Below are 14766 nucleotides of genomic sequence, written 5' to 3'. Positions count from 1 at the left end.
ACATCCACCATCACTTTTCAGCAAGACAGGAAAAGTTCTTGGTACCTCGTATACAATTACACACAACATTTCTTTCTAAACGGTTGTAGTGTGTATGTGTGTGTATGTAGGTGTGTGTGCGTGTGCCTGTGTCTATATTATATGCAGTTTGTTGCCTTTGTAACTGTCTATGTTTGCTCCTGCCAGGGCGTGTATATATAAGCTTATGTGTATTCCGTGTAAGGGTGTGCATATCAGGGTGTGTCACAGAGCGCTTTAGTGGTTTCTCTGTATACATGTGCAAATGTTTAAATATATGAGTGCGCGCACGCGCGACTGTTTGTGTGTGTGTGTGTGTGAGAGAGAGAGTGTGTGAGTGTGTGTGTGAGTGTGAGTGTGTGTGTGTGTGTGGTTTGGTAAAGTTTGAGTTGCAATTCAGTGTTCACCTGTTTGTGCACGTGCTTGTGCTCACATAACATCACAACATTACCTTCCCTCCTCCAACGTATATAAACATACAGACACACACGCACGCACGCACGCACGCAGACACGCACGCACACACACACTATGGAAGCGTGTATGGAGAAAAGAGAACTCAATACGTTATATAAAGTATTTATTTTTGTAGTTTAACAGGAGTCGTTGACTGCTAAACTATGTATACATACATACATACATACATACATAGTACGTACGTGTTTGTATATGTGTGTGTGTGTATATATATATATATATATATAATATATATATATATATATATATATATATATATATATAAAGGCACACACCTACATCATACTCTCGCACACATTGATGTATATATGTACTTTTAGATAGGTAAACATACATACATACATAATATCAGGGTTTTACATAATTAACACTCCGATGCAAAGATATACGTAGAATGCACAAATACTGATTTGATGTATATGCAAGCCAGTAAACTTACGTAATACGTACATATGCACATATAAATGCACACACACGCACGCTAAAATACACAGCACACATGTATACATTACGCCTACAAAGTAGTTTGAGGAGAGTAAAACAGTCGCCACAGAAGAAATAAATAAAAATACTAACTTGGAGAAGGGCTAAGAAAAAAAAGTTCATACACACATACACACTTATTTATATATATATATATAAGGAGAGGGTGAGAGAACGAGGGAAATTGGGAGGAAGAGTGAAACAAGGAGAGATGAAACAGAGAGAAGGGGAGGGGAAAAGAAGTAGAGAAGAGGAAAGAAATGTTGACTGAGGAATAGGAACAGAAAATAAGAAAGAAAGAGAGAGACAGAGATAGAGAGAGAGTGAGCGGTTTACGTAATACGTATTGTTATTTGTGGTGGGAAAAATAGACGCACGGACAAATTCATTACCAACAACAACAACAGTAACAATATTAATAACCACCGTCTAATTAAAAAAGATTTAAGAACAGAAACTTTTGGTAAGTGATTCGTTTCCTGATCTTTTTGTTGTTCATTTATTAAAAAACAGAAAATATTTATAAACTTTACGTGTCCCGCGGAAGAGTTTTGTTTGTCTATAAATACGCTTAACTTTTGGCGCATGGATTATTTCTCTCTTCAAAACTATTTGATGACATCTCATGAAAATCCTGATCAATCTGGAAAATATGATCAAAAATGTTCCAACCGTGATCACCCCCAACATATCGTTCTTATTTCAGACGGTAGGGTATAATGCGCATGAGATCTGTTATTACTAACAGGGCCAACCACCACGTAGTTGTTACCTTTTGTTGTTGCTGGTGGTGGTAATAGTTGGTGGCAGTATCATTGTAAATGGTTGTGGTGGTGATGTTAGTGATGACGGTGGCGTCAGTGGTGGTGGAGTGAAGGTGCATATAATCATAATGGTTGTGGTCATGATGGTGGTTGTGGTGGTAGTCGTGATGATGTGTCTGTGTCTTCCACCTGAAAATTTATCAACTCTCCTATCACCATGTATTCACACCTGAAGATTCATCACCCAGTCAAAGTCTGGGTAAACGATTCGGTGTAATCTTCTTGATTCAAAATGATAAGGCCTGCTTTGAATAGAATTTAACTACTATTTTCAGCAAATTCACCGACTGACTAATGTAGTGACTTCTACGTTAGATCGATTGATAATTTAATTTGACACAACTGGAAAGCGTCGACAGGGAATTTAAAGAAAACAAAAACAGGCAACAGGAAAATGTCAAAATAACCCTAGGCATGGCTGTGTAGTTAAGAAACTCGCTTTGCAACCACGCGCTTTTGGGTCGAGTCCCACCGCGCGGCACCTTGGGCAATTGTCTTCTATTATATAGCCTCAGGTCAATCAATATCTTGTGAGTGAATTTGGTTGACGGAAACTGTGTGGAAGTCAGTCGTATATCTATCTATCTATTTATCTATCTATTTATCTATCTATCTATCTATCTATCTATCTATCTATCTATCTATCTATCTATCTATCTATCTATCTATCTATCTATCTGTCTGCCTATCTGTCTGTCTATCTGTCTGTCTGTCTATCTGCCTGCCTGCCTGCCTGCCTGTCTGTCTGTTTGTCTGTCTGTCTGTCTATCTATCTATCTATCTATCTATCTATCTATCTATCTATCTATCTATCTATCTATCTATTTATCTATCTATCTATCTATCTATGTTTGTATTTGTCCTCCCACCAACAACTGACAACTGGTGTTGTTTTGTTTACATCCACTTAATGTAGCGGTTCGGCAAAAGTGACCGATCGAATAACAATCAGGCTTGAAAGAAATATAAGTACTGCAGCTGATTTGTTCGATTAACCCCCCCCCCCTTAATGCGGTGCCCCAGCATGGCCGCAGTCTAATGACCGAAATAAGGAAAAGATAAAAGATTAGAATGCTTATTGTTTCAAAAGAGGAGGGTGCAGGAGCATCGTGGTGTTCATGCATTGCCAGGGAGATTAGTAACGTCATTGAAAGATGTCATTCAATCAGGAAATGAAATCGTGTCGCAGTTTCCACTCATTGATACATTGTTACACTCAAGGCTACATAAAAGAGGTTATAATCGTTGGCAAACAAGCAAGTCATATGTTCATCTTACTCTCCTGCTTTCTCTCTTTATCCTGTCTGCCTGTCAGTCTGTCTCCCTCCCTTCCTCTCCCTACTTTTGCTCCCTTTTTCCTTCATTAACTCTCTCCTCCCCCCGATCCTTTCTGTGATATGTAAATCAAGCAACTTTTCAAGCGGGCGGGCGCGGACGTGTACACACACACTCCCGATTTCGTTTAAGCATAACAATACTAATAAACAGTTGTGAGTATTCAGCGTGCTTAAGATTTAGAGCAATGATTCTCAACCATTTTTTAAATCTATGGACCTGTTTTACGCGAATGGACCTTCCTAGTCATTCGATGTTAAAAAGGTCCTTTTTCTTTTACTTGTTTCAGTCATTTGACTGCGGCCATGCTGGAGCACCGCCTTTAGTCGAGCAAATCGACCCCAGGACTTATTCGTTGTAAGCCTAGAACTTATTCTATCGGTTTCTTTTGCCGAACCGCTAAGTTACGGGGACATAAACACACCAGCATCGGTTGTCAAGCGATGTTGGAGAGACAAACACAGACACACAAACACACACACACACACATATATATATACATATACATATATACGACGGGCTTCTTTCAGTTTCCGTCTACCAAATCCACTCACAAGGTTTTGGTCGGCCCGGGGCTATAGTAGAAGACACTTGCCCAAGGTGCCACGCAGTGGGAATGAACCCTGAACCCTGAACCATGTGGCTGGTAAGCAAGCTATTTACCACACAGCCACTCCTGCGCCTATTATATTTTTATAATTAAATATTATTAGGAATTGTTTGAAAAAGAAATTGTGTATTGTTGAAGTATAACCACTATATTGCAGATAAATTTTAACAAAAAAAAAATCTTATATGGACCCCCAACCACTGATTTAAAGTAAAAGGCTAGACGGGTACAGAGCGCAATATCAATTAATGAATGATAAAAGAACAAGAGTTAAGTAATTGCCTTCATTAGCTTACAGCTGTTTCTGCTATAAGAAGCAGTATACCCAAGAGCTGAGTGCTTGTGTTATATGATGTTGCACAAAGATTTAGCTCTGTGCGCACTGATACTAATTGCAGAAACAACTGTAACCTAATGAAAGTGATTATGTAACTCGCATACTCTGTCATTCGTTGATATTTGCGCGCGCGCGCGTGTGTATGTATGTATGTATCTATCTCTCTATCTAGCTGTCTGTCTGTCTATGTATGTATGTATGTATGTATGTATGTATGTATGTATGTATGTACGTATGTATGTATATATGCATGTATGTTAAGTTAAGTTAAGTTAATTTTTTGGCTCAAAAAGCAAAAAACAAGGCCATGTAGGGTGACATGGAGTTATGTACAGGGAGGGTGTTCATGCAAAGAGTTCAGGCCATTTCTGGTCAAGAGAGACTTTGAACCGAGCGGTTGTCGGCATCTTCACTATCTCGTCCGGCAGCTTCTTCCACGGATCCGCAACTCGGACGGAGAAAGCCCCTCTCCTTCGATTGAGATGAAATCGTCGCAGATAGAGCTTTTCGGAGTGACCCCGCAGCCGACGCTCTGGTGCAGGAGTGAAGAACAGCTCTTTCGAGAGGTTACACTTTCCACTTATGATGTTGTGAGCAAGAATGAGATCACCACGGCATCGTCGTTTTTCTAGAGAATAAAGGTCGAGCGTCTTCAGCCTTTCTTCATAAGACAAATACTTGAGACCAAGAACCATGCGGGTAGCCAGCTTCTGGACTCTTTCGAGATGATGTATATCTTTGAGGAGATAAGGAGAAGAGGCTTGAATCCCGTACTCTAATATGGGTCTCAGAGCGGTAGGAATATGGCTGCTGTGAGCATTCCGAATGACCGTCGAATCAAAAACAGAACTCCGCGTGCTTTGTTGGCAGCATGGACGCACTGTATGTATCTGTCTGTCTGTCTGTCTACCTGTCTGTCTCTCTCTGTCTGTCTGTATCTCTCTCTCTCTCTCTCTCTCTCTATATATATATATATATATATATATATATACGGTGGTTGTCTACTCCTTATACAGAGTTTGACCACCTCCTGTAACTACATCTTAGCACCATCATGGTGTCTGAGGTGACTTTTTAAACCATACTATGTTCTGAAAAGACACCCACATAGATTGCACCTATGTTTTGGACCACCAAGACCAGCAGATAAGTTCTGCTCTTTGTGGATCTTAAAATGTCTTTTGAGGCCTCTGTTGGATTTGCAAACCTTCTGGCATGCACTGCATTAAAAGGTGTGCACAGACATAGTTGGCAGAATAGTTGGAGGAGGTTCGTTTTCCATGCATTCACAAATGAGATTTGAGGCCAGCAAAAGACAGGCATAAAGTATTAAGAGTTCTACTAAATTGACAAATTGACTTAAGGGTCAGGCAGAAGAACAGGCAGGATTCAAGCTCAAAGAAATACTGTGGAGCAAGAACTTAACATCAGACTGTTCACTGAGAAACATCTGCAGCACCAATCAAATCTCGGCGACTTAAAAAAGGCCTTTGACATTGTTTGGTACGATGGGTAGTGGTATATGATGAAGAATTAATACTTCGGCAACAACCTCATCGAATAACTCCAAGCATTGTATGAAAACTCAAAAAGGACAGTTCTCCTGAACAACATTGCAGAATTCTTCAGGATAAGTGTTTGCTCGGCAAGGATATCTCCTCTTTCCAGTGCTTTTCAACATCGTGCTGGAGAATATAATGCAGGAGACTCTTCAAGATTTCCACCCCTAAATTTCCATTGGAGGACGGTTCATTTCTAACCAACGCTTTGCTGATAATATTGATCTGTTAGGAAGCTCATCACCAAACTGGAGAAAGTATCAGGAGCATACGGGATACGGGATAGAGATCAGTCCAGAAAGAATAAGATCCTGGTTAACTGTAACAATCAGAACACAGCAACCAACGTCAAAATGAATGGAGAGAGACTTGATGAAATGGACACCTTCAAATGGACACATCCATTTTGATCAAGGTCGGCAGATCTCAAAAAGAGCTCACAAGACCCAGTTTGGCTTCTGCTGCCATGATGAGGCTGGACACAGTATGAAAAGCAGCTTCATTAGTTTTCCAACAAGACTCAAAGTGAACAAGACCCTGGTGACTTCGATTCTTCTGTATGAGTGTGAGAGCTGGACTCTTGCAGCTCTTGATTTGGAACGAAGAGTCCGGGCATTTTAGCTCAATTACTTCTGAAAGCAGCCACACATCCGGTACACATTACAAAACAAGCAACTTTGTCAGGCAGCACATCCACAAATATGCAGGCAGAGCGAGACCACTATTTGCGCAATTAAAAGGACGAGAGCTTACCTTGTACGGCCACGAGTCTCGTCAAGACTCCCTGTCCAAAACCATTCTTCGGGACATAGATAAAAAAAGGGCAAAAGAGAGACAGGAAGAGAGAATCCTAATCTGACAGTATCAAGGACTGGACAGGTCACCGTGACTCAGCTACGCATGACAGAGAACAGAGACCAATAGCGATGGTAGACTGCAAGAACGTGTAGGGCGACACTCCAGCGACTGACTACATCATTTGAGGGATCTTGACGATGACGTATGTATGCACGCGCGAGAGAGCACACACATACACATGCACGCACACACATACGCACGTACACGCGCGCGCGCACACAAATGTGTATGCATTCATTCTTACCACGTTCCGGCACTGTCAAACATGAATAAGGTTCTTCGCTACTGGGTATCGGAATAAAAATGTTTCACGTTCTACTTTCACGATTTCGATTTGTAAGGTGACACGCAGAAATAATCTTCGGTGTAAGCCGAAGAAAAGCTAGCTGTACGTATGTGTGTGCACATACATACATACATACATACATACATACATACATACATACATACATACATACATACATACATACATAATTACAAAAATACAAACATACATATACCTCTTCCTTCGTGTGATGTTTTCAAGCAGTGTACTGAGTGATCACTGTGTTTACCTTGCAAGTGGTGAAATTTGTGTTTTTGTGATCAGGTGTATGCTGTAGTCTGCAATTTTGTCATGGACAGGAACAAAGAGCCAACGTGAAATTTTGCGTTAAACTTGGGAAGTCTACTACAGAGACATTGAGAATGCTTCAGCAAGCTTACGGCGACGAAGCAATGAGTTGTACGCAATGTTTCGAGTGACACGGGCTCTTCAAAAGCAGAAGAACGTTCCTGGAAGACGATGATCAATATGGAAGGCCGGCCGTCACCCCTGAAAATGTGATATTGCGCATCGAGAGTTCTTCCCCTAGAACCAGACCGTCAGTCAAGAGTTCTGCGATATTTTGAAGCGCTTGGGGAAGAACGTTCGGCGAAATCGATGGACCTGCGGAGTGCGAAGAAATGGTTTCTTCACGACCGCAATGCACTCTGTTACCGAGCTCTCTTCACACCTGAGTTTCCAAAATAACATGGTATCCAAAGATAAGATAGCATCTCTTCCGCATCCGCCATATTCGCCAGATTTGGCACTTGCGGACTTCCGTCTGTTCCCCAAGATGAAAATGTAGCTCAAAGGCCGCCGTTTTAACAACGTTGTCGAGAGTCAGAGCGAATCGCAGAAGGTCCTCGACTCATTTACAGAAAACAACTTCTAGGCTGGATTCCAAAAGTGGGAGGAACGCTTAGATTGGTGTATTGATGCGCAAGGTGACTATTTCGAAGGAGGTTTATGTTAAAACTTATGTAAATAAGTTATTTTTTTTTATTAAACATAACTAGTCCTGGAATGTTTTGATACCACCTTGTATACACGTACAAGTCGGGACATTATTTAACTCTACAAGTGCAGTAGCCTGGCTTTCTTGCATTTATGGAAATATCTCTCTCTTTTACTCTCTTTTACTCTTTTACTCTCTTCTACTCTTTTAATTGTTTCAGTCATTTGACTGTGGCCATGCTGGAACACCGCCTTTAGTCGAGCAAATCTACCCCAGAACTTATTCTTTGCAAGCCTAGTACTTATTCTATCGGGCTCTTTTGCCGAACCGCTAAGTTACGGAGACGTAAACACACCAGTATCGGTTGTCAAGCGATGTTGGGTGGGTGGGGTGACAAACACAAACACAGAAACACCCACCCACACACCCACACACACACACACACACCACACACACACACACACACATATATATATATATATATATATATACACACATATATACGACGGGCTTCTTTCAGTTTCCGTCTATCAAATCCACTCACAAGGCTTTGGTCGGCCCGAGGCTATTGTAGAAGACACTTGCCCAAGGTGCCACGCAGTGGGACTGAACCTGGAACCATGTGGTTGGTAAGCAAGCTACTTACCACACAGCCTACAAAATTTCTCAATGTCTTTTAAATTATACTTTTGTTCATTGTTTATATTTGACATATATAGGTGATGTATATTCAATTTTGCCCAAATACTTATTCACATTTTTCGGAGTTTATTATTATTATTTATGTTGCTCGAAGTGTATTACTATTGCTGACGCTGTCTGGGTCATTGTTAGTGTCGCTGTTACTGTAATTGTGACAACAAGCAGTTTATAATATGGCACTAGAATTTTTTCTTTAAAGTTGAAATTTAAATAGATGACAAAGTTTAAAAAGTCTGTACAGATGCATCTATCGCCTCCCTACTCCCCCTTTCTCTTCATTATACTCATGTAAAATGTCTCCCCACCAAGTGGGTGGTACTGTCCACTTTTGGAAGCAGCATTTTAACGGTTGCTTCGTTTATATTAAACTGTTTTGTAGTTTCTGTTGAATCCTTTCCATTTTCATGTTTGTTTAATATTACCGGAAAAAAAGTCAACTTTCTTGACATTTGATACTCTATTATTCAACAACGAAAATATTTTAAAAACTGTATAAAATAATTTTAACTTATGTGTCAGTTCAGTGTGTGGCCTACTGCATTATCGAAGCAGTAAAATATAACAAAAAGAAAAGCAAGAACTGAAACAGATACGGTGAAGTGTTACTTTTTGGATACACGAAGTGAATAAATATATAAATATATTCGACCTAAATCAAAACAGTGTTAAAAGGAAAGCGTGCAAACCGAGTACCGGATACGCCGAGGTATTTAATCAGTTTAGCCTGATGGTTATAATCAAGGATAATCTTATTAATCAGTTATTACTATCAGTATGGCTGATGATGCTGGAAGAAACAACCAATTTCCCTTAAAACTTTCAAGACAATAGGGATGATTTGAAGAAGTTTTGGTTGCTATTGCTTGTAACAGCAGTGAAATCTACCTCAAATTACACACGGTACCATCTTGAAAATCGAGAGTCACATTGACCAATGTAATCCTATATAATTGATCCTAAGAGAAGGACCATGAAGACATGACTAAAAAGTTATTTGGCCATATGTCTTCTCAGTTAAGGACATTTAGAGCTAAGCCATGACGGCGACGACGACGACGAAGAGGAAGAAGAAGAAGAAGAAGAAGAAGAAGAAGAAGAAGAAGAAGAAGAAGAAGAAGAAGAAGAAGAAGAACAACAACAACAACAACAACAACAACATCAAAAATTACGTAAGCTGGGTTTGTTGGATATTTGGAATGTTATTAAATGAATACTGATAGAGAGAAGCAGGGAAGTATATCCTATCTTAAACTAATTACAATTACATTACGTCACGTTTCAAAAGATACGTATTCTCACCCCTTTGGCTCCATGATAGCAATGGGGCCAAAGAGGGAACATCTGCGTAGTCGCTAGACCTGCTAGAAATATCAGCCAAATGTCTTTGCCAAATCACACTTTGTCGTCTTAGAAAGATACACACTGGATAATGTGGTCGCAGTTTCCTTAAACATAGGAGCAAAACAGGATGGTCATGGTGGGGAAGCTTTGATTGTAAGTCAGCTCGACTAGAGTACTCCCGTGGTTAACTAGCAACAACAAGATAACAACGAAGTATGCATGAAAGATAACGTTTCTTAACCTCCAAGTGAGACTCTACGTGATGCGCTTTACATGATGGCCTTTACGTGATAGCTTCTACGAGGAGGCCTCTACTCGATGGCAACAATATGGTGGCATCTATGCGGTGACTTCTGCTTAAACGCTGTTTTATAAAAAGATTACACGTAACACTATATTGCATAATGTAGTATTAGGTACATGATCCTGAGAGAGAGAGAGAGAGAGAGAGAGAGAGAGAGAGAGAGAGAGAGAGAGAGAGAGAGAGAGAGAGAGAGAGAGAGAGAGAGAGAGGAGACAAGTTAGCTATGGATGGGGCACTTTCGATCTTGAGTTTTCTCAATTAGGAAAACTCAATAGCTAACTCCCACCACAACTACCGGCGCCGTCGTCACTTACCACTAGCACCACCACAACCCGCTACAACAACAACAACAACAATGAGTGTCTACTCCACATATCTGTAGAAGACGTAACAGATCGATCAAAGTTGTTTTAAAATGTCACTTAAGTATAAAGCTACTTTCCTGTGATGCGTGATGGTTAATATGGGAACGATAACGAGAGAGCCTCTAAATGGTCGCTTGGTATGCTAGCCATAATAGTCAAATCTCACTCAACTCAGTCACAGCCTACCGTTTTTTAAAAGAACACATTGGAAAGGGTACTCTGGTTTACACTGTGTCTGGATAGAAAGTTACGATGCCCAAGGCCAGAATGCATTTTTTTTCTGTAGTTTCAGCTCAGAGCTGCGACCATGCTGATGCGCCGCCGTTAGATTTTCTTAATCAGGGCTAACTTGGAACTAAACAACAGCAGCCGCAGCTGCAGCAACGATAGCCTTTATCTTCTACTAGTTTAAGTCCTTGGACTGCGGCCATACTGGGACACCAACTTGAAGGGTTTAGTCGAACAAATCAATCCCAATACTTATTTTGAAATATGGTACTTATTCTATCAGTCTCTTATCCCGAACCGCTAGGCTACGAAGACGTAAACAAATTAACACTAGTTGTCAAGTGACGGAGGGGGGAACAAACAAAGACACACGCACACACATCTATCTATATATATATATATATACGACGGGCTTCCACAAAATTTCCTTCTGACAAATTCACTGACAAAACATTGGTCGGCCCGGGTCTGTAGTAGAAGACACTTGCACAAGGTACCGCGCGGTAGGACTGAACCCAGACTGCGTGATTGCAAAGCGAGCTTTTTAGCCATACAGCCATGTCGATATCTGTTAAAATGTAGCTCGTCCCTGGGTGAAAAAAACTGATGTTAGTCATCAAAATATCTCTGATGCAATATTCGCCTTCATCTATCAACAACGTAGGAGTGGCTGTGTGGTAAGTAGCTTGCTTACCAACAACATAGTTCTGGGTTTAGCCCCACTGCGTGGCACCTTGGGCAAGTGTCTTCTACTATAACCTCGGGCCGACCAAAGCCTTGTGAGTGGATTTGGTAGACGGAAACTGAAAGAAGCCCGTCGTATATACGTGTATATATATATATAATATATATATATATATATATATATATATATATGTATATGTATGTATGTATGTATGTATGTATGTATGTATGTATGTATGTATGTGTGTGTATATGTTTATGTGACTGTGTTTGTCCCCGTAACTTAGCGGTTCGCTTGACAACAGATGCTGGTGTATATACGTCCCCGTAACTTAGCGGTTCGGCAAAAGAGACCATTATAATAAGTACTAGGCTTGCAAAGAATAAGTCCTGGGCTGATCTGCTCGACTAAAGGCGGTGCTCCAGCATGGCCGCTGTCAGATGACTGAAACAAGTAAAAGAGTAAAAGACTAAGAATAATGGTGCAACATCCAAGTTGTAAATTGCCATCAAATGCAACCATAAAACACGCAGTTAGTTAAAGGCAAATGAGACAGTAGCCATTATAGTTTCAGCCCCACCACTCCCCACTGGTGAAATTTATACAGTTAATACTTTTTTTTATGTGGAGGCGCAATGGCTCATTGGTTAGGGCAGCGGACTCGCTGTCAGAGGATCGCTGTTTCGATTCCCAGACCGGGCGTTGTGTGTGTTTATTGAGCGAAAACACCTAAAGCTCCACGAGGCTCCGGCAGGGGGTGGTGGCGACTCTTGTTGTACTCCTTCGCCCCAACTTTCTCTCACTCCCTCTTCCTGTTTCTTGAGTAACGCTGCGATGGACTGGCGTCCCGTCCAGCTGGAGGGAACACATACGCCATAGAAGCCGGGAAACCGGGCCCATGAGCCTGGCTAGGCATGAAAAGGGCGAAAAGGGAAAATACTTTTTATACAGGTTTTAATTACTGAATCATTGGTTGCCGGAAGCCCATCTTCAGCGGGAGAATTTAAATCGATCGTAACCACCCTTGATTTCAGTCAGGTGCTTATTTTATCGAATGCTATTTGTCGAATTGCTGTGGATACATTTATGAAGTAAATGGACGCCACTCAGCACATCGGTTTACACTAGTAAACATAAACACAGCCTTTTCATATATGTGTGTGTGTGTGTGTGTGTGTGTACGTACATTTATATATACATGAATGCATTCATATAAATATATATCTGTATAATACGACAGGCTTCCACACAGCTTCCGTTTCAAGCAAGCTTCTTTCACAAACTTTTAATCAGTCAACTCGAAGTTACAGTAGAAGTTACTGGCTCAAAGTGTCACGCAGTAGTATCGATCCAGGAACCATACGGCTATGAAGCGTGCTTCTTAGCCATACAATGGTGTTTGTTTATCTGGAACATCTGCTGCTCGATATCCGAACAAATAAAAATATATATAATATAACAAAAATTACAGAAATAATCTTTTTTAATAAAAAAAAAAAAGAAAGGAAAAGTACACGTGAACAACTGGAGTGATCCAAGGGATCGTGGTTCTGGGGGTGGAAATATTATTTTCTACTCTAGGCACAAGGCCCGAAATTTTGGGGAAGGGGGCCAGTCGATTAGATCGACCTCAGTATGCAACTGGTGCTTAATTTATCGACTCCGAAAAGATGAAAGCAAAGTTGACCTCGGCGAAATTTGAACTCAGAACGTAAAGACAGACGAAGTACCTATTTCTTTACTACCCACAAGGGGCTAAACACATAAGGAACAAACAAGGACAGACAAACGGATTAGGTCGATTATATCGACCCCAGTGTGTAACTGGTACTTATTTAATCGACCCCGAAAGGAAGAAAGGCAAAGTCGACCTCGGCGGAATTTGAACTCAGAACGTAACGGCAGACGAAATACCTATTTCTTTACTACTCACAAGGGGCCAAACATAGAGTGGACAAACAACGACAGACAAAGGGATTAAGTCGATTACATCGACCCCAGTGCGTAACTGGTACTTAATTTATCGACCCCGAAATTATGAAAGGCAAAGTCGACCTCGGCGAAATTTGAACTCAGAACGTAGCGGGCGTGCTAAAGTTTCTGCCAGCTCGCCGCCTTTGGGGGTGGAAATATTAAAAGAAAGTATTTTATATGAAATCTTAGACGTAGTGACAACGTTAGAGGGACGGGTATGTCCTGTGAGTTAGAGTAGAAGGGGTATGCAGGTAGGTAGTTTTGAGTAGCAGAAGAGGTAGAAAAGTCAAACAAACAACGCATCAAGAAACCAGCGGTTGTAAAATAGGTCCATCTTATTAACAAGGTAAATGACTTTCTTTTTGGAGAGATCTAAGATATTAATGTGTATATCTGTGTAAAATCTACCTTAATCGTTATGATATCATTATCTTCAAGATTAAATTTTGAGAATCGCTCGAGTTTATATTCTTGTTAATAATATCTGATGATATCTACTACTACTTTCCGTTAGGTGCAGCTGGGACTCGTAAGGTAATACAAGTATTTTTCTCCCATTTGGCAAAATGTGTTAACTGTCAGAGACAAGCTTTATACTCTTTTACTTGTTTCAGTCATTTGACTGCGGCCATGCTGGAGCACCGCCTTTAGTCGAGCAAATCGACCCCGGGACTTATTCTTTGTAAGCCCAGTACTTATTCTATCGGTCTCTTTGGCCGAACCGCTAAGTGACGGTTGTCAAGCAATGCTAGGGAGACAAACACAGACACACAAGCACATACACATACACACACACACACACACACACACACACACATATATATATATATATATATATATACATATATACGACAGGCTTCTTTCAGTTTCCGTCTACCAAATCCACTCACAAGGCATTGGTCGGCCCGGGGCTATAGCAGAAGACACTTGCCCAAGATGCCACGCAGTGGGACTGAACCCGGAACCATGTGGTTGGTTAGCAAGCTACTTACCACACAGCTACTCCTGCGCCTATGTCTGATAATTTAAACCGAGTACTAATAGCGTAAAGTTTAATGCCCAAAACCGACAATCTTCGGAGAGTATTGTCGGTTTTCGATCAGTGAAGCCAATCGAATGCAATTACCGTTACAATTTAGCAGAGAGAACTTATTCTTAGTGCGGTTCTTACATATTTCAGATGTGTTTTTGTTTAAATAGTTGATTTAATTAGTTGCATTTCTCTGTAGTGCAGGGTTGACACTACTGAGACCGTTCACGAAGGCCTGTTGTAATTCTGCGATAGCCTACTAAAGGTTAAAATTATTGGTACAGTTATCTTCCAACTTCCATACGTAACTAGCATCTTTTGTCTTTATTCTGGAAAGGTCATTGTAGTTCGGCTGAAATATTTGACCGTAGAAC

General features: G+C 40.8%; 1 protein-coding gene across 1 annotated transcript in view; it reads left to right on the top strand.

The window, feature by feature from the left end:
* The first annotated feature begins 1252 nt into the window (after positions 1-1252).
* The window catches only part of LOC115209056 (methionine-R-sulfoxide reductase B3, mitochondrial), a 135360-nt gene continuing 121846 nt past the window's right edge, over positions 1253-14766 (top strand). Inside the window, exon 1 of the mRNA XM_029777130.2 lies at positions 1253-1441. The gene's annotated coding sequence lies outside the window, so the exon portion shown is untranslated. The remainder of the gene's footprint in view (positions 1442-14766) is intronic.

Source organism: Octopus sinensis, linkage group LG3 (genome assembly GCF_006345805.1).
Source record: "Octopus sinensis linkage group LG3, ASM634580v1, whole genome shotgun sequence".
NCBI classification, from domain to species: Eukaryota; Metazoa; Mollusca; class Cephalopoda; order Octopoda; family Octopodidae; genus Octopus; species Octopus sinensis.
This window is presented reverse-complemented; position numbering and strand designations above follow the sequence as displayed.